The following is a 20,309-nucleotide window of genomic DNA, read 5'->3' as shown; positions in this document are numbered from 1 at the left end:
AATGTGCATGATATGTTTTACATGGGGTTTTGTTCCAAGGTCCACCACTTGTCCAAGCTAGATCTATTACATATATATTATACTTACAATATTCAACTAGATTCCCTACCTCTCATGTCCAGTAGCATGGATGCTCTAGCTTTAAGGTCCACCACTTGTCCAACCTATACTCTCTTATGTAAGGGAGATCTCGCTATAAATTCAAAACCTTCCCGCCTAAATTTAAAATTCAAAATCTAATCGCCTAAATTTAAAATATCCTTCCCAAATTTTAAATATTCCGCCTAAATTTTAAAATATCTCGCCCAAATTTTAAAATTCAAACTTTTTTATAAAAATTTAAATTTTACCACTTAAATTTAAAATATTCCACGCGAAATTGATTTTAAATTCAAGTTTACCACAAAAAGATATCATTATACCACCTAAATTCAAATATGCAAACCTCAAATCATTATATTGTACATAAATTCAAACAAATTCAAATTAACAAGCCTAAACTGATATTAGTTTGCATAGATATGAATTTATCACACCTAAATTATGTCACCATGTTAGAGAGAGTAGTTAGAGAATTTGAACAAGGTCCACCACTTGTCCAACATAGATACCAAGAAGGATTGAGTGTACAAGGTATTGTTTGGAGGTCCGTATAGTCCACTGGTCTCAAGGTCCACCACTTGTGGTAAGGTTCACCAAAAAGTGTATATATTCATCCAAAGAAATACACGTATTTTTGGTCTACATGTCCTAGTTTCAACCATTTATGTCCATTAGGTGTATCACTAAACAACAATTCTATTTTTGAGAAACAGAAGTTACAATCATATCTACAAATGGATTAGAGGAAAATCATCTCAGCATACATCCAGAACTCGCTACAAGAATCAACTTTAACAGATCACGCAAGTAAGTCTTCCATTCAAGTTTACTAGTATTACAATGTGTTTGTTATTTGTGATATTTATGTATGTATATATACTATGTGTGCATATCGTAATTAAGTGTAATTGTGTATCTGCATTATGTATGAGTATTACAATGAAATAACACAAATATACATACATACACATCGATAACACAGACGCACACATACATGAGCATGTATTTTCAAGAGAGAGATAGCAAGATACAGAGATAGATAGATAGATAGATAGAGAGAGAGAGAGAGAGAGAGAGAGAGAGAGAGAGAGAGAGAGAGAGAGAGAGAGAGAGAGAGAGAGAGAGAGAGAGAGAGAGAGAGAAATACCTATTTTCTAGAGAGAGGAGAGAGAGAAAGATAACAGATTTCACTGTGTTTATGTATGTGGAAGAGAGGAAGACGATGTATGGGAATATGTGCACGTATTTTCAAGAGAGAGAAAACAAGATAACAGATTTCACTGTGGTTATGTATGTGGAAGTGAGGAAGACGATGTGTGGGAATATGTGCATGTATTTTCAAGAGAGAGACAACAAGATAACAAATTTCACTGTGGTTATGTATGTGGAAGAGAGGAAGACAATGTGTGGGAATATGTGTATGTGTGCGGAGATATTTTTAAACTACGTATCTCTATCTTTTGATGAGAGAGTGTGTGTGCAAGAAGAGTTACAGAGAACCATCTTCTCTATATGGAGAAAGACAGAGAGTGAGAGAGAGAGAGAAATACCTGTTTTTTCTCTATTCGTGAGGTGTGCAATGTCTCTTGAGAAGAAGCTATGCCCGATCCTGCCCTTCTGGAAAGCGTTGCATACGCTGCTGTTTCTTTATCTTGTGTGCGATCCGTGTGTGCTTTCTGTGTGTTGCTGCTCGCCTGCTTTCTCTGTGTGTGTTGCTCGTGCGCTCTCTCTGTGCCTAATCTTGATAGGGTTTATTAGAATGCCACGTATGCTACAAGTCCATGTTTTATCATAGGATTAAAAAAAACAAAAGCAATATAAAACATTAACCAATTCACACGGCCAAAATTAAAGAAATCATGGTTGAAAATATGCAAAACATGCGTAACTCTATACTATGAATTCACTTTTAAAAATAAATAAATCTTTGGGCGCGTCCCCTAGCCCCGCGGGGGCGCTGCCTTGACCCCGCCCGGAACAATATCCCAAAATCAGCCTCCCAAGCCCCGCCATCGAGAGCGCTATATTCCACATCCCCATCCAGAGAGCTACCCCCAAACCTCACGTGGAAGCGCTGCCTTGTCACCCCATTGTGGCATTGCCCTAAGACCCCGCATTTAGAGTGCTAAATGGGAACATTCTTCATTAGTGAAATTTTGAATATAAATTATATTTAGCATATACTTAAATATAATACAAATATTAACATATTAACTATACTACTAATTTACTATAGCAATTATAGATTATGTCCCATACTATATTTAAGGTGCCAAAGGTTTGGCCTTATGGTCCTAGATTTAGCCAAGTGGTCAACATATATAGGACCAAGTGCACACTGTGCCACAAAACTTGGCCACCACTTCACTTGCCAAAGTTTAGGCCACATGGTCAATCCTAAGTTTCCAATGTTCTTATTATGTCACCTTTTTCCTCGTGGAAAACCTAGGCTTGTTTTCACACACTCAGGCACTTCAAGCCATAATAAATTTTCATTACTCTTCGGCAAACCTTTTGTTCAAGTCTTTGAAAAAACATTGTTTAAGGCCACCCTAAACCAGTTTCATTTAGGGGTGTCTAAAACTAGCTTTTTGGCAATTCGAGAAGAAAATGGTCAAAGTTTTATACTTAGTTTTAACCACTTGACCAATTCAAATATTGGAAAGCAAGGTCTTGTAATACTTTTCTTTGGACATCACATATTAAAACTAGGTCCCTCACTTGTCCAAGCTATGCTCTAATACAATAAAGGGCTTTTGGTTTCAAGATGCACCACTTTCCCAACCTTGATTCCATTAAAGAAGCTAGCTCTACTTAGACATTTAATAGCGAGGTCCTGTAGCAGTTCACATTCAACATTTTCCATGGCAGCTAGGTCCACCACTTATCTAAGCTATGCTCTAATACAGTAAGGGGGTTTTGGTTTCAAGATCCACCACTTGTCCAAACTTGATTTGGGAAGCAAGGTCCTATAATAGTTTGCTTTGGACATTCACCATTACAACTAAGTCCACCACTTCTCCAAGATATGTTCTAATACACTAAGGAGGTTTTGGTTTGAAGGAGAACCACTTGTACGACTTTGTTTTTGGAAGTAAGGTCTTGACATAGTTCACCTTGGACCTTGGACATTGGATACTACAACTAGGCCCACCACTTGTCCAAGCTATCCTCTATATATAGCCAAAGGGTTTGAATTTCAAGATTCACCACTTTTCCAACCTTTCTTCCATTAAAGAAAGGAGGGGCATTATAACTAGGTCCACCAATTGTCCAAGATATGCTGTGATATAGAAAGGGGATTTTGGTTTCAACAATCCACCACGTGTTCAACCTTGCAAGACTCAAGGGATACTTGGACATTGGAAAGCATAGTCCTATAGTAGTTGATAGGTGGCAGTGGGTATAACAACTAGGTCCAACCTATGCTCTCATATAGCAAAGAGGCTTTGGTTTCAAGGTCCACCACTTGTCCAACCTTGCTTCCATTAAAGAAATGAGGGGCTACGTAAACATTGGCAAGCAAGGTAGAAAGGTCCTAAGGTATTTCACCTTGGATATTGGGCATTATAACTAGGTCCACCACTTGTCCAAGCTATGCTCTGATATAGAAAGGGGATTTTCGTTTCAAGGTCCACCACGTGTTCAACCTTGCAAGACTCAAGGGATACTTGGACATTGGAAAGCATAGTCCTATAGTAGTTGATAGGTGGCAGTGGGTATTACAACTAGGTCCAACCTATGCTCTCATATAGCAAAGAGGCTTTGGTTTCAAGGTCCACCACTTGTCCAACCTTGCTTCCATTAAAGAAATGAGGGGCTACGTAAACATTGGCAAGCAAGGTAGAAAGGTCCTAAGGTGTTTCACCTTGGATATTAGGCATTATAACTAGGTCCACCACTTGTCCAAGCTATGCTCTGATATAGAAAGGGGATTTTCATTTCAAGGTCCACCACGTGTTCAACCTTGAAAGACTCAAGGGATACTTGGACATTGGAAAGCATAGTCCTATAGTAGTTGATAGGTGGCAGTGGGTATTACAACTAGGTCCAACCTATGCTCTCATGTAGCAAAGAGGCTTTGGTTTCAAGGTCCACCACTTGTCCAACCTTACTTCCATTAAATAAATGAGGGGCTACGTAAACATTGGCAAGCAAGGTAGCAAGGTCCTAAGGTATTTCACCTTGGATATTGGGCATTATAGCTAGGTCCACTACTTGTCCAAGCTATGCTCTTATATAGAAAGGGGATTTTCGTTTCAAGGTCCACCACGTTTTCAACCTTGAAAGCCTCAAGGGATACTTGGACATTGGAAAGCATAGTCCTATAGTAGTTGATAGGTGGCAGTGGGTATTACAACTAGGTCCACCACTTGTCCAACCTATGCTCTAATATAGCAAGGATTCTTTGGTTTCAAGATCCACCATAATTTCCAACCTTGCTTCCATTAATATAGCAAGGAGGATTTGGTCTTAAGGTTCACCACTTGTCCAACCTATGCAAACCTTTTCCATGTTGTAGCATGATTTTTTGTTTGAAGAGTATTTTTCTATAACTATGAATTTAACAATGTAATCTTTTTCACTTACAGGATGGACTTTGAATCTGGGGAGAAATTACATATGATACTTGACAATGAAATTGTTGGTATTGGCTGTGTGTGTAGAACAAATCCAGATTCCACTTGTGGTGGTACAAAGATAGGGCAAGGAAATGTCTCCATACTAGTGGAGGAATGCTTGAAGGATGTGGTCCTACCTTTTCCTACAATGGATACTTCATCTCTCCAAGGCTCATTATGGAGTTTTGTTCGATGGTCAAAGCTTCTTTTGCAATCTTTTGTATTAAATGGGAACTTAATTGATCCACAGGAAAGCTACAATGGTGATGAAGAACATAATCATTCCGATCCTCTAGTTACAGATACAATACCTATGACAAGCCCAGAATTTGAAGCAATGATTCGAGAGTCTTGGAGAAACCAGAGGGTCCTTTTAAAAGATGACACAATGATGCAAACCATGAATGAAGGGACCATCTTATATGTATTTCCACATGATTATGTCAACTTTCAGGAACTTGGTCCTGATTGTGTGGGTGTGGGTATTGAAAGAGAAAATGCAAGCATTGATGATGTGGTTGAAGTGGGTAGCATCACTTTGCTAAAGTGGCCCATCAAGCAGACAACAATGTTGAATGGGAGCCCATTACAACGATTTTTTCCTGTTGATGGCATGCATGCTACATATGAGGATGTATCCAACGATGACAATGTTGGAAAAAAACTTGATGGGAGTAATGTTGTCCAGTTGTCAAGGAAGAGACGATACACTTTCATGAACAGGACTCAAAAATCAAAAGCAGCACCAGCTTCGACTTTTTACCTTTCAAACAAATCAATTCAAAGGGTATCATGCATTGATTGTTGTGCACAAAAATGTTGCCAGTTTACAGATCGTGATATGGTGACAAGGTTACGACAACAGTTTTGGGGAGAGTCTCAAAAATCACGCACTAATTATGTTTATGATGTTCTTTCTGTATGTTATTAGAAAGATGAGAAGTCACGATACCAATTCAGGCTAAATGGCTCTATTGTTTGTTGTAGAGCATGGTATGAGCTACATGGAATACCAAAGACATCATTTTATCGATACAAGGAGAACTTTGAAAATGGTGTGCGCCAATATGTACATGGGAACACATGTACATTGAGAAGGGGACTTCAACATACTAGTTTAGCAAGAGCACTACTAAATGAGTTTGTGGAAAACAACTCTGAGAAGATGCCACATAGAAGTAGAACACTGCTAGATGGCTCAAGAGAGACTCAATTGGTGATTCCATCAACATACAAACAAGTGGATATTTTATGTGAAATCAACACGACACTTGACCAAATGGGCTATGAGAAGAAGATATCCCAATCTTCTTTTGGTAGAATTTGGAACAAAGAGTACCCACATGTCACTTTAACAAAGACGAGTGAGTTCTCTAAGTGCAATATTTGTAGCTCAATCAAGGCAAGGTTAGAAGCTAAACCTTCTCTTGAAGAGAGAGCTCTTCTCTTGAGGGAGAGAGAAGTTCACATGGCACAACAAAAGAGTTGCAGAAGCCTATATTATGCATGGCGCACGTATTCAAAAACTCAACCACAAAAATATGTATGCATAATCCATGATAAGATGGATCAAAAGAAGACTGCCATTCCTAGATTATGCATTGTTCCCAAGGGTGTGGATTCAGGATATAATCTGCAGGTGGCATTGATTGGCATGATCACTCATGGACACGGATAAGGTCATTACGGACACTTTGTCTTGAATGGTTTGTGGCCAACTGATCCAAATCTTACAATTGGCTCAATTGCTAATTGTTTACATAACCTAGAGAGGATTGATAAGCATCCTCTTGGTGATCTAGTAACAAATGGACTTCCAAGGAGCAATATTTCACTACTACATGCTTTGAACTCAAGGGATGCTTTGGACTACCATAACTTGAGTGATGGAAAAGATCCCATTGTGCAATCGTCAGAAATTGCAGAAGAGGAATTGGGGTCAACATTTCACAGATTGCCAGAGAACTTGTTGCTACAATTGGATAATTTTGCAGGGGAAAACAAAAATCGATACTTATTTGCCTATTTGTCAATGCTTGTTGCAAGGGGTGTTTTCAAAACCATCCAGCTGGGATTTTGAATGGTTGGGCATACACATGAGGACATAGATGCCATGTTTAGTAGGTTTTCAGAGAAGCTGAGAGTTACACAAACCTATACTTTGCCACATTTGATGGATACATTACGAAACAGCTCATCTTCATCTCTAGCTCCATTTTTTCTCACAAAGATCCCCGATTTCAAGCAGTATTGTGATGTCTATCTTTGTGATGGACAAGACATACTTGTTGGACATTCCAAACCGCTTCAGTTCAGGTTCTTTATGCAGGATGAGACACCAATGATGCAATATAAGGCACATGTAGGTGTATCAAGTTGGAGTGGAAGTATTCGCCTTTGGAAAACAGACACAAAAGGCAAGCCAATGTTACCACATGGAGATCCACCTCTAGTACAAATGGCGGAGTATGTCAAGGCCCACAAAGAAGTCATTTTGGGGCTAAAGAACTATATAAAAGTTTGGAAAAATTTAGGGAATGGTTCAAGTATTCCGCGATATTATAGACCCGTGATAGATTATTGGAGTAAGGTAATTGAAGAGATTGGAAAAGCAATCATATCAGAGGGAGTCTTGTATGAAATGTTTTGGCCAAAAAATCAAGAATATTCTCACCTACAAAGCACTACAATGAATTTGCAACAAGGAGCAGAAAGATTCCTAGGCCTTGAAGAGTTGAACGATCATTTTTGTGGGCCTCAATGAGATAGGCCAAGGGAAGAGTTTGACTCTATGTCTGATGTGCACCAAGGTGACTTTCTTATGCTTGTTCCGAGTGACACAGAAATCTATCCAGTGTGGCTTGCAATGGCTTTATCTGACATTGATAATGAGCCTACATCACCAAACTACAGAAAACTCTTGATTCAATATTGGGCACCTTGCGTGAGAAAAGGTGGGATGACAGATACTCAAGCTTACAGTAATTGTTGGAAGGGTTATTGGGTTGTCAACTATAAGGACCCACAAGTGTGGGAAACTGTAGATGCAATTGTTTGGTCCTAGAGACCCAACAAAGAAGGACCATTTTCTAGAATAAATATTCCAGAAAGGCATGCTCTAAATGCCAAAGAAGGCCTCACTCGTGCACATCAACCACACTTGGATCAAAGTTCAGATATGGTATCAAATGTGGAGTAGAATTATGTGGAGCTTCTATTGTGACTATACTAGTCAGTTTGTAAACAAAATCTATTTTGTATCTTCCTTTGTTTTATGCAATTTATAGTTATTATTCAAATCCATGTGTTGTACATCCTCTTGACTTTTGGTGTTTATCAACACCACAATCCTATGAGATTTTCACTTTATTTACTAACCACACACCTCAATTTTTCCCACTTTAAGTGGAAAATTCCCAAATTACATGAATTTAGTCGATTTGGAGATTCCCATAATGTGAGATTTTTACCAAAATACCTAATATGGTCTTTATGGGTTCCCAAACGAGAGTCAGCAACAAAACAACCAATAATTGCAAAGAAATGGGTCCCAAAGAAGAAAAACAAAACTACTGTCAGTGCATTGCCGCTTGAATTCTTACAATTCTTCCTACGATTACAGTACAGTTAGAAGAGAGAAAGTCGCTTTAATCAAGCAACGATACAGGAGCTTCAACGACCATTACATTTCTTAGAATAGGAAGCCTCGCAACAAATGCCAATAAGCAAATTGCTTATACCCACATCTTGCACAACATAAATCTTTTCCATGCATTGACTGTGTATGCATAATAGGGCTACATTACAAGGCCTCCATAGGCACAACTTTTAATTGCCCAAGCACAACACATACCCTTTGCGATACCCTGTCGTAAAGGATGACTCCAAATAGGAAGGGGGGAGGCATTCTGAATGAGGACCTAACATTATGACTATTAGAGGGCAATGTTTTGAGAGATGCATTGAATTTTTGCGTTTTATTGTGATAATTTTTTGACAAAATTTAGAGTATATGCCCTCATAGTAGTGTTACAGAGGAGTATGGGGACAAAATCCATATATGAGCCCCTAGGGACATGTGTATAGTGTAGATAGCATTTAGATTTCTATTTGAATGATTTTTTCTTTTGTTAAGTTTTTTAAAGATTTTCTTTGTTTATTATTAAGAAAAAATAAAAAAAAATCCATAATCCACATGAAGAAAAGACTGACGAGAGGCCTAAGCACTACAAAGAGAAGAAGGTATAGAGAAACGATGAAACTTCACGAAGTATGTCTCAGCAGCCACTACAATAGCCGAAGAATTTGTCAAAAAGCAGTGTCAACATGCAACCGACAAGTCATACAAGTCAGAGTCGAGCTAAGCCACAAAATGAGTGAGGTGCTAGTCCCAAAGTTTCAAGTAATATTCTCTGTGGTCTAAGCGTCTTAGCTATTTTAGGTACTGCTCAAGCTGGAAGAGTTGAGCATATTTAAGTTGTGTCGCTCATGTTGGTATAGGTAAGCAAAAGAGTCGAAGTCTAAGTACTTAAGTCTGGTGAAGTGAAGGGGAAGGTCCAAAAGACACTCACGTACTGAGCACAGTGAGATACGAGTGGAGAAACTTCTACATTGAAAACCCTTCTTGGAAAGGTGGAAGCTATTGAGACATCTTTTGATGTCACATGTGCTACATTTATTCCTCGAAACACCCATCATATCCTTCTTTCACATTGCATGCTTTTGTTGACAAATTTCTCATATGCATATAGAGTGTCCCATAATTGGCCCTTGCATCAGACACTCTTTTCATGTTTCACCCAAGCACTCAACTTTCATGAACATGTACTTCACGTTCAACTGCTCAACTCCAATAAGAGCGTATACCAAAGGCATTTTTTCCCCACTGGGTTTTTTTCCTTTGGTCATCCAGGTTTTAGACCCTAATCTAAAGACACCTATCACCATCCTCTTGTACATATTCCTTCTACATCAACAATAAGGAAATGCTACTCAAATCAATTGAAAAATGAATTGGAGCACCAATTTCAGATCATAGCATACTTCTCCTCAATGGCAAGTTGAAGAATGGCCTACAATGACACAGCTGCAGACAACACTAACAACATGATTGCACAAGAACAAAGAATTCCTCAATGACAAAGAGCAGACATAAGGGTAATCAGAGGATCTCAAAAGCTTGTCCTTGATAATGCGCATTGAATGCTCGGCAGGGTTTTGAACCTCAAATTAGAATAATTAAGTCTTGGATTCGGCCTGATAGACAGACTTTGCATTGGAGTGCAACTTGGACTAAAGAAGTTAAGGGTTTAGCCATACAATTTCTACAAAATCCTTACAAAGTTGTCATTGGCTCACAAGATCAGAAAGCCAATCACTCAATTCTATAGATTGTAGAAGTTGTTTCTGAGAATCACAAATACTCCGAATTGACATATTTGCTGGAGCAAGGGATGGATGGAGCTTTCTCTATCCATGATGATAAGAGTCAAGTTAAACGACATTGGGTTCTTTTTGAATTTAGATATGGCAGTAGACTTATAATGATAGAAACCGATGCTGCAGCTCGGAGCATGGAGGTGAAAGACATAAGTTCGTCATCAATTATGATTTTCTTGAATCATGTGAAGACTATGTACATCAGATTAGACGAACAAGACAAGCTACTGCAAAGGCTATAGTCTATACTTTATTTCCAAAAACAAAACGACAGCAAAGACCACATCGCCATCGACAATCAGGTCATGTCGGGGACGACATGAACGCGGAAGGGGGGAATGTTGACCGTTGGGTCAACAACACAACATAACTCGAGTTTCGTACCAAAGTCTTATCTTTTGTGAGTTATGAAATGTTGCGGATTATGTCTATAAACGTCATTTGTAATGAGTAGTTATTCTAGTTTCAGAAGCCGGGGTGCAATGGCACTTCCAGATTGTAAATAAAAAGCCATTTGACCCTTCCCTTTCAACCCCATTTTTGGTTAAACCTAAGGTAGCCTTAGTATATAAGGTACCTAGGTCATTTTGTAAAAAATGACTTTTTTATCATAATCAAACTTAGCACTGCCGTCTACTGTGTGTGAGAGAGAAAGAGAGTGAGCGTGAGCTTCATCCTCTTGCTATGCCCGGCTCGCTCAACACATTGGAGATCCGACTCCACCATTGCTGTAGGCTCAAGGAGAGCTACGGGACAACGCCAAGCATTCCATGCGAGAGGAAGCACACACACCGACGCATCTACGAGCTATTTTTGGCCGTAAGTGTATCAAACGATGTCTGTTTTCTGCGTGCTAGTAGTCTATAGAATCGTGGCGACATAAGCTACGCATAGGTACTCATAAATTTTAGTTTTGGGAACTTTCAAAATTCTGTTCTGTCATCTTACGCGTTTTCCACAGATGGGTTTAGAGTGAGGATTTTGAGTGTAGAAGCATAGGGACAGGTGTATCCTAGTGAGGGGATGGTGTTCCTTAAGTTTTGTACGAATCTGGCATGATTAGGTGAGTTACCTTCCGTATGTGTGTATGTGGCTAGGTGGTGTAGTTGAGAGCAGTGAGGTTCTTGATTGTGGTATAGTTGGCCTTCCAAAGTGTTGTATGTGTAGGATGGTCTCAGCCTGACAAGCTAAAGAGATTTTCTCCGTGTGCCTATCGTGTCATCTGTGTCCTCGATTGACATTATGTTGATCTAGGTAGTGTTTGCATGCACTTCATGGGTGTGTGAGTCTCCCCCGTCCAACACAACCCTAATATAGGATACCATATTAGGGCTCAAATATAGGTTATAGAATAAATATGAGCTAGAAGAATCTAAGAGCCAACATGATCAATAGACCTAATTTTTTAGATGCCATCCAAAGTGCAAGAAAAGGATACAATCCTCAAGTAGAGAGAACAACTAAGCTCGTATCTATTTAACCATTATAGCTTACTAGAGCCATAAGCCTCAACGGTTGTTTGTAAACCTTGTGAGTAGGTCACAACCAAACGTATCAAGGCTAGGATCAAACCCAAATCAAAAGCATCATACAATAAATTCAGCTAAAGACAACCAAAGTATGAAGAAATGGTATTTGAATTGGTCAAAATCCTTGGAAGGCTTAGCTTATTAGACTTTATCCATGTAGGTGTAAGCAACCAATGCCACAACCACCTTAAAAAGACATAGCTCAATTCCAAAAAATATTATAGGTGTTTCAAGAGCAAACAATCGAAACAAGAAATTTAAGATAGTAGAAACAATAAATTCAGCTAAAGCCAACCAAAGTATGAAGAAATGGTATTTGAACCGGTCAGAATCCTTGGAAGGCTTAGCTAATTAGACTTTATCCATGTAGGTGTAAGCAACCAATGCCATCACCACCTTAAAAAGACATAGCTCAATTCCAAAAAATATTATAGGTGTTTCAAGAGCAAACGATCCAAAACAAGAAATTTAAGATAGTAGAAACATGCTCAATAATGAAACAATTCCTTATTAATTAAACTACACCAGATTAAGAAGTCTTTTTCAAAGAAATGCAATGCATTGATTCTCCTTGTGGCTAGTTTTCACAAGAATGACCTTTGTTTTGGATTCATTCACAATCGACCCATTATGCAAGTAAAAGTTCTCAAGGATAAAAATAAGCTTTTGTGCATCCTCTAGAGTGTGTGCTAGAAGCACTACCTCATCCGCACACAACAGAAGCATAATTACAACATTGAAAATAGTGACCTCTTCAATGCCTTCTTCTTACATAAAATTAAGTACCATTTGTTTCAATCGATCGATGCATAGACCAAAGAGAGTTGGTCACAATAGACATCCTTGTTTCATACCAATCGTGCATGCAAAATTTCTAGAATTCCTCTTCCCATGTGCAATTGACATATCAATTTTTTATAGATTCAAGAAAACACAAGCATAAATTCACTTGGAACTTGGAGTTCTTCCATCCTTCTGCACAAAATTCTACGTGGAATCATATCAAAGGCTTTCTTAAAGTCACAAAGCAACAATATAATTGCTTGATTTTCAATCGTCTTTCCTCCATGACAACATGAAGAGTGACAAGATGATCAATGGTGCTATGGCATCAACCAAAACCTGCTTGTTCTTTTTCATGCTTGCCATTCTCTTTGATGCAATTACTCAATTTTATCTCCATTATGCACCCAGACAACTTTGCCACAAGAGACTCAATCATTATAGCCTGATAGCTATTTACATTCTTTACATCCCCTCCTTTATGCAAAGGCTTGACCCAATTAGTGTTCCAATCACAAGGCATACCATGTTGAAGTACAAGGTTTAATAAATCACACATCCACTCATGTATAGAATCTCCCATCCATTTAATCATTTTTGGCTTGATGCCTTGAAGATCTCCCACTTTAGTGCTAGTGATCAACTTTTTGAGCCTGCTGCACACATCCTCAATAGTAAAAGAAGAGGGCGTACATGAGAGTGAACCATAAAATAGAATATTTCTAGAATTTTGTTGCTCATATATTTTCCTATAATGTATGTACATATCCACAAGACTCGATTTACCAAAACTCTCAACCTGCTTACCCCTCAAGTTTCTCCAAAATTTTCCACATGAGCGTGCCTTTTCTTGGACTTGAAAAATTTGATGCTTGACTTCCCATGTTCTTATCTTCTTTTGAATCCATTCCTTGTATGTATGAAAATGACTTTGATAGTTGTCTTTGTCTATAGTTGTATCTAGATTTATCAAGGACTTTTGAGCAGCTAGACATTCTTTATCAAACCACCTTTTGCGTGATCTATCTTTGTTCATAACATGGACATGCTTTATGAAAAAAAAAAATGGCACAAGAACAAATACCTTTCTTGAAATCTTTCCATTTAGTTTTCTGTGCGTCATATTGAAGCTTTATCATCCATTATTTTCTCTCAACCATTTTAATATACATCGATGCCCATACAAAGAGATAACTTCTCCTCCCTTTGGCTAAGATTATCATGGTTAGTTGTTTCTCCACATATAAGGTCAACATGCATTATAAGGTACGATGGTTTGATTATGGGGTCTATTGGTCAAGTGTAAAACTCTTTATGAGATACATGATGGCTTCAAAGAGTAGCATATAGTCAATCACACTATTCCCATTGTGTTTTCTACATGTAAATCCATCAGTTCCACTCCACAAAAGTAAACCATTGGCAACGAGCATACTTATGACATTTCACATGTGTAAAAGTAACTTTCCATAGTGGTCCAACTCTTTCTCATCCATTGAAGTAGGATCATACAAGTGAAGTTCCTCCTTGTCCCTTGAAATGTATGGCACATGTGTAAAATTAGCTTTCCATATCCACCTCATTCTCATCCATTGAATTGCAATCATACAAGTGATCTTTCTCCAACTCCCTTTCTCATCCATTGCAACACCATCATACAAGTGAACTTCCTCCAACTCCCTTGAAATGCACCAACATGATACTCAAATTGTTTAGTATCATGTTGAAATGTTTTTGTGCAAGCATTCATACCTCCAAAGACAATAAAATCACCTTTGCCTTTAAAATAAGCAATGTCTTCCTCTAAATCAAAAAATGGATGATCTCTATTCATGCAAGCACATAAAAGGGGGAATCATGGATAAGGAAAGTAGAAACTGGCTACAAAAATGGGTGCTCTTTTTGGTGTCATAGTTTTCAGCCATACATAACGTTTATGCTTGTCATCTTTGACAATTGATACAAAATCTTGCAATCCTTTCTGAGTCATACATGCTAAGCCTCCTCCCAAGTTTCAACAAGAAGTACAACATCATCTTTTCTTGTTAGTTCATCTATGGAAACCCCCTCATTCCATGGGTATCCATTTCAATTCCAAAATCATACTTTCATTTGTAACTCGGCCTCATAATTTGCACATTCCTATTTGATCAAGAGACTTGCCTCCTCCTTGGGCACATTTTATTCATGAGAGATCTCCTTGTGTTTCTTATTCCTCTCCTCATATTCCTTGAAACGAATATTTGTTTCTTAATAGTGAGATATTCCCATACAAATCATTTTGTATCCCTCAAATAAATCCAACTATTATCAAGGATAATCTTTTTTTTGGTCTCACCTAGCATGGTGCATACAGTTGTCCGTTCTCCCGAGCAAGTGGATCCTTGCTTACCCACTCTATGTGCTCCATAAACCATAACTCTTGAAACGCCAAAGTGGGTTTTGAATAAATCTTTGAAAACAATGGTACGAGAAGGAGGTGTCTCTACCTTCTTTTTAGGAATTACATCAATAACAATGTTCTTGGAACACCGCTCCCATTCCTTCAACTGCTCTACATCCAAATTCTAAATATTTTTTGTTTAAGCCATAGCTTGCATGAGAGAGGAATTAGGAACCACATTGTTACCACATAGATCAGCCCAATATTTTTGTGTTATACATTTTTTATGTTTCATACATGCTGGCTCATGGTGTAAAATTTATTCTCTTTCAATACATGGTCATACTCCACTTTGCTCATGCGTCCTTCAAAGCATTCAAGTCCACAAGAGAGAGTTTAAATTCCTTGAATTCCTCTTCAAGTTGCATCAAACGTGTTGTTTGCATCTCAAGTTTCTTCTTGATATTCTCATTCTCAACAACAAGAACCCTTAGGTTCCATTCTCCATTGCAAGTGCTCATAAGTCCACCTTATTTGATTATGATCTCTTGCAATGATACAAAGTATGTGCCAGAAAAAGTTCTTCTTGGAATAGTGGAAATGTTACAGACAAAAGCACCGGCCAGATCAAAACTTGTCAGCACTATAAGAATGCAACGCAATTCTTTATGCTACCTTACAGCTAGGTCCTTCAGCAGCCCAAAGAGTACATCAGTGTATCATGAGGAGCTTCAATGTTCATCAAGAAGGATATCAAAATCAAAATACACTGAAAGTTGTCTATCCAAAAGCACTTAATCTCTCAAAAGCATTCCCTTTATCGACATATACTTGATGAAAGTTTCTCTCAAAAGAAGCATTCCATCTATCATATACGATGTAAGGTCCCTACCCCTTTTTTAAAGGAGCGGAGTACCTTTGATAGGTCTCCAATCCTGAAAAACAAAAACCAACGGACATTGCCTTAGCCACTACGTAGCCACGGGCATGAACCGTTAGTGAAGGATTGGTCCTATCTCCCTATGGCGGAGCGTGACCACCATAACCCTATCCAAAAACTATCTATAATCAATTATACCTAAAAGTATAAATCTTAGATAGACCAACCTGTGCGCTTTTTTTCCCATGTTTCAGAAGCACAGCCGCCAAGGTTTGTCTCTTTTAAGATTTATGACTTAAAAAAAAAACAATTTCTAGCGTTGAAAAGTTACCCGACTCATCGGGTCCACCCGTCCATAGAATGATACCGTCGGGGTATCATTCTCCCACTTTTCACACCACACTCACCCTTCTTTTGTTATCTAATTACTACCACACTATTTAAACATACATGTTCCTTTACTTTATTTATGATACTGGTTCGTTAAAACAGCCCTTCAAACAATATTACAAACAATTGTCAAACAAGAAGTCGTCCAATTTTAAACCAACAACCCTTGGATTAGGTTCACTCAAGAATCTCTACTGGCACTATTATGTCCGATCGGTATATACATTATTTATAAAAACCATTGTCCTCATGAGCGTCCCATACCGCTCGACAAGTACTCGTTGTGCTAATCTAGACATACTCCCGCCACAGCAACAACGGTGCCAATCTGAGCGTCATCGTCATGGCACAGTAAAACAAAACTGCAGTATCCAGCTGGGCTAATCTGGGTGTACTACCACCACAGCATCAGCGGTGCCATCCTGGGTGTCATCTCACGCCTCGGCAACTGCCACATAATACTAGCGCTAATAAGTAGACAGACTTGAGAGAAACCATACCGAAGGTTTTGGACAAACAGTCTTTCCTATAGCAACCATTTTAACTAGACATTCTTTCCTACTTGGTCAAACATATACCGAGTTTATTGGGGTTAAGCCTCGTGGTTTCAGTCCGTGTTTTCTTTTCATAAGGTAAATAATATATTCCTATGGTCTCGCATATGCAATGATGCATAGCTTGAAACTACAATACTAACCTGTACCATAGCTTCGATTGGTTCGATTGGTGGAGACATAGCATGTTCCGCAGGAGTTCCCCCGTTACTTGTACCGGCTTCATGATCATTAGCGCCTTGGGTTCGAGCACGCTTTGGAGCCATTTTTTTGTACTACACTTATATTATACACTTAGAACTTTAAATTGGTCAATTTCCCTAGTAGTCTCCTTGTTTCCAAAGAGAGTCTGTAATTTGAACCCTCGCCAACTCGGATTCACACTTAGTGTTGTTGTTCTAAATCTAATTTCTATACATCAAATATTTGCTAATCGTAATTAATCAAAAATTAACTGTGTAAACTATGAGTGAAAGTTTAGGAATGCATTACTTTTATGCTTCACATTTCTAACCCAATTCTAACTTCAATTTCTATAATTTAACTAAATCAAATTTTAGTATTATTCAAAATTCTACTTAATCTAATTCACAATAAAATTGATGAATGAGAATTTCATCATGTATAATAAGAATATGATGAGTTCTCTTATGTATTAACTTTCAATTAACTATGCACAAGTTAATAGTGAAGATGTACTAACTAGAGAGAGTAGGTATACTTAGAGAGATTAGAGTAAGAGAAAACATACACACACATCTTTTCTAAAGTGAATTGAATCTTATTAATCCATTAGAAAGATTAGAGTAAAAGAGAACACACACACACATCCTTTTCTAAAGCTAATTGAATCTTACTAATCTATTAGAGAGATTAGAGTAAGAGATAGCACACATACACACATATCCTTCTTAAAACTAATTGAATCTTACTAATCTAGTAGAGAGATTAGAGTAAGAGATAGCACACACACACACACACACACACACACACATAGCTAATTGAATCTTACTAATCTATTAGAGAGATTAGAGTAAGTGATAGTACGCATACACACATATCCTTCTTAAAACTAATTGAATATTACTAATCTAGTAGAGAGATTAGAGTAAGGGATAGCACGCATACACACATATCCTTCTTAAAACTAATTGAATCTTACTAATCTAGTAGAGAGATTAGAGTAAGAAATATCACACACACACACATAGCTAGTTGAATCTTACTAATCTATTAGAGAGATTAGAGTAAGAGATATCACACACACACACATATCTAATTGAATCTTACTAATCTATTAGAGAGTAGAGTAAGACATAGCACACACACACATAGCTAATTGAATCTTACTAATCCATTAGAGAGATTAGAGTAAGAGATAGCACACTTACATCATTCTTAAAGTTAATTGAATGCTTAATTAATACGCACCTTATTAGTCCGCTAGAGTTTTTGCTCTCTTAGTGGTTTGTGGACGCCTTCTCTATAAGAGAAGTGGCAGCACTTCGTGAGCGCTATAGAGGCAATCTCTATGTCTAAATTGTGAGCATGGATGCTCTAGATTTAAAGCAGAAAAGAAAACGTCCAACTTTTTTTTTTCCAATTTTTTTTTATACTTTTTTTAAAAATTTATTATTATTTTTTTCCCAAAAATCATGCCCGCGTTTTTGGTACCCTTGTGGTACCAATCAGCTTGACCACTTTGTCATTATCATCAAAAGATAAGGCCACATAGCCCCCCCTCATTAAGATTAGTCAAGACTAGTCCCTCCTTTTTATGTGACAGTGTGCCCCACTTTGTCCCCTCCTATGTGACTCGAGGTGAGTCCATGTGCCTTCATTTGTCATCCCTGTGTATTCTTTTGTCTTTATGATTATTTTATTTATCTCCTTAATGATAATTTACTTTACATTTTTAAGTTCAACTTTACAGTCTTATATTAACTTTACAGTAGTAAAAGAAAATTCTACAATCAATAAATAAGTCTTGCAATAAGTTAGTTAGTGATTCATATAGCTAAACATGTCAGAATTTTGTAGCGTAAATTTTAAATTCTAGGTTTTCTCAGCGTACGATTCATAATTTGAACTCGAATATCTTAAATAATGAGTGATGGTTAAAAAAATTCAAATGCGTAATAGAACTTGTGTGAAATTCGAAAGTAGAGACCTTACAATCTCCCCAACTTAGAATTTGAGATGCCCTCATCTCGAGAACAGTGAAGGGTAATCCTTAAGAAGGGATGTCTCATCTTCCCAAGTAGTCTTTTCTATAGGGAAATCCTTCCATAAGATAAGATGTTCTTTGATGGATCTATTCCTAAGCTTTCTCTCCCGTGTTTCTAGGATAGTATCAGGTTGGAGTTGTAGAACATCTTGAGCAGGTAAAATGATTTGCTCATCATCAAGGACATGGTCAAGATTATATACATAAGGTTTTAACAAACTTACATGAAATACATCATGCACTTTGAGATGAGAAGGGAGTTTTAGTCTATAAGCTTGATCACTTATAACCTTGATTATTTTGTAAGGTCCACAATATCGGTAGCTAAGTTTCTTATACCTTCCGAGAGATAGATTGCTCTTTTTAGGTTTTACTCGCAAGAAAATTTTGTCACCTTCTTTGAAAATCCGACCAGATCTTTTTATGTCGGCGTACTTCTTTTGTCGATCTTGAGCCGCTTGAATATCCCTTCGAATAGCTTTGGTTTGAGCTTCCATTTCTTCAAGAATTTTCTTTGAGGCTTCTACCCTTATAGTGGGGTTAGAAAAGTTAAGAGGTGTAAACATTCTTGACCATAAAGAGCATTAAAAGGTGTCATTCCAATACTTCTATGAGTAGAGGAATTGTATGCATACTCTACCAAGGGTAGGTATTGAATCCACTTGCGAGGTTCTGTATTGCAGTAGGCTCTGAGGATGTCTTCAATTACTTGATTAACTCTTTTAGTTTGGCCATCAGTTTGAGGATGATAAGCAGTACTAAAACATAATTGGGTTCCAATAGCTTGAAACAATGATACCCAAAACTTAGAAGTAAACTTGGCATCACGATCGCTGACAATCCTCTTGGGTAAACCATGAAATCTAAAAACCTCCTTCACAAACAGATGAGCAATATTTGAAGCTGTAAAGGTTGTCTTGACTGGGATTAAGTGAGCCACTTTAGTAAGCAAGTCGACAATGACCATGATTGAATCATAGCCAGCTTGAACAGAAGGAAACCCGGTGATAAAGTCCATGCTAATACATTCCCATTTAATTTGGGGAATATCTAAAGGATGTAATTTACCTGGCATCTTTAGTCTCTCTGCCTTAATCCTTTGACATGACAAACACTTCTTGACATAGCGAAGGACATCACCCTTCATACCTTGCCAATAGTAACTTCTGCAAATTGCATTGATGGTTTTGGCATAACCTGGATGTCCTGAAGTTTGGGCCATCATGTGCTTCATATAGGATAGCATTCCTTAGGGTAGAATCCTTAGGTATGCATAGTCGATTCCTATAGTAAATTTTCCCATCTTCTAAGGAGTAATGTAGAGATTTAGGCTGATTTGATGATACCCTCTCTTCACGTAGGATACTAGCAAGCATCTGGTAATCTGCATCTCTCACAGC

Source organism: Adiantum capillus-veneris, chromosome 15, assembly GCF_014529385.1.
Source record: "Adiantum capillus-veneris isolate H3 chromosome 15, ASM1452938v2, whole genome shotgun sequence".
In the NCBI taxonomy this organism is placed as follows: domain Eukaryota; kingdom Viridiplantae; phylum Streptophyta; class Polypodiopsida; order Polypodiales; family Pteridaceae; genus Adiantum; species Adiantum capillus-veneris.
Note: the sequence above shows the minus strand (reverse complement) of the source record.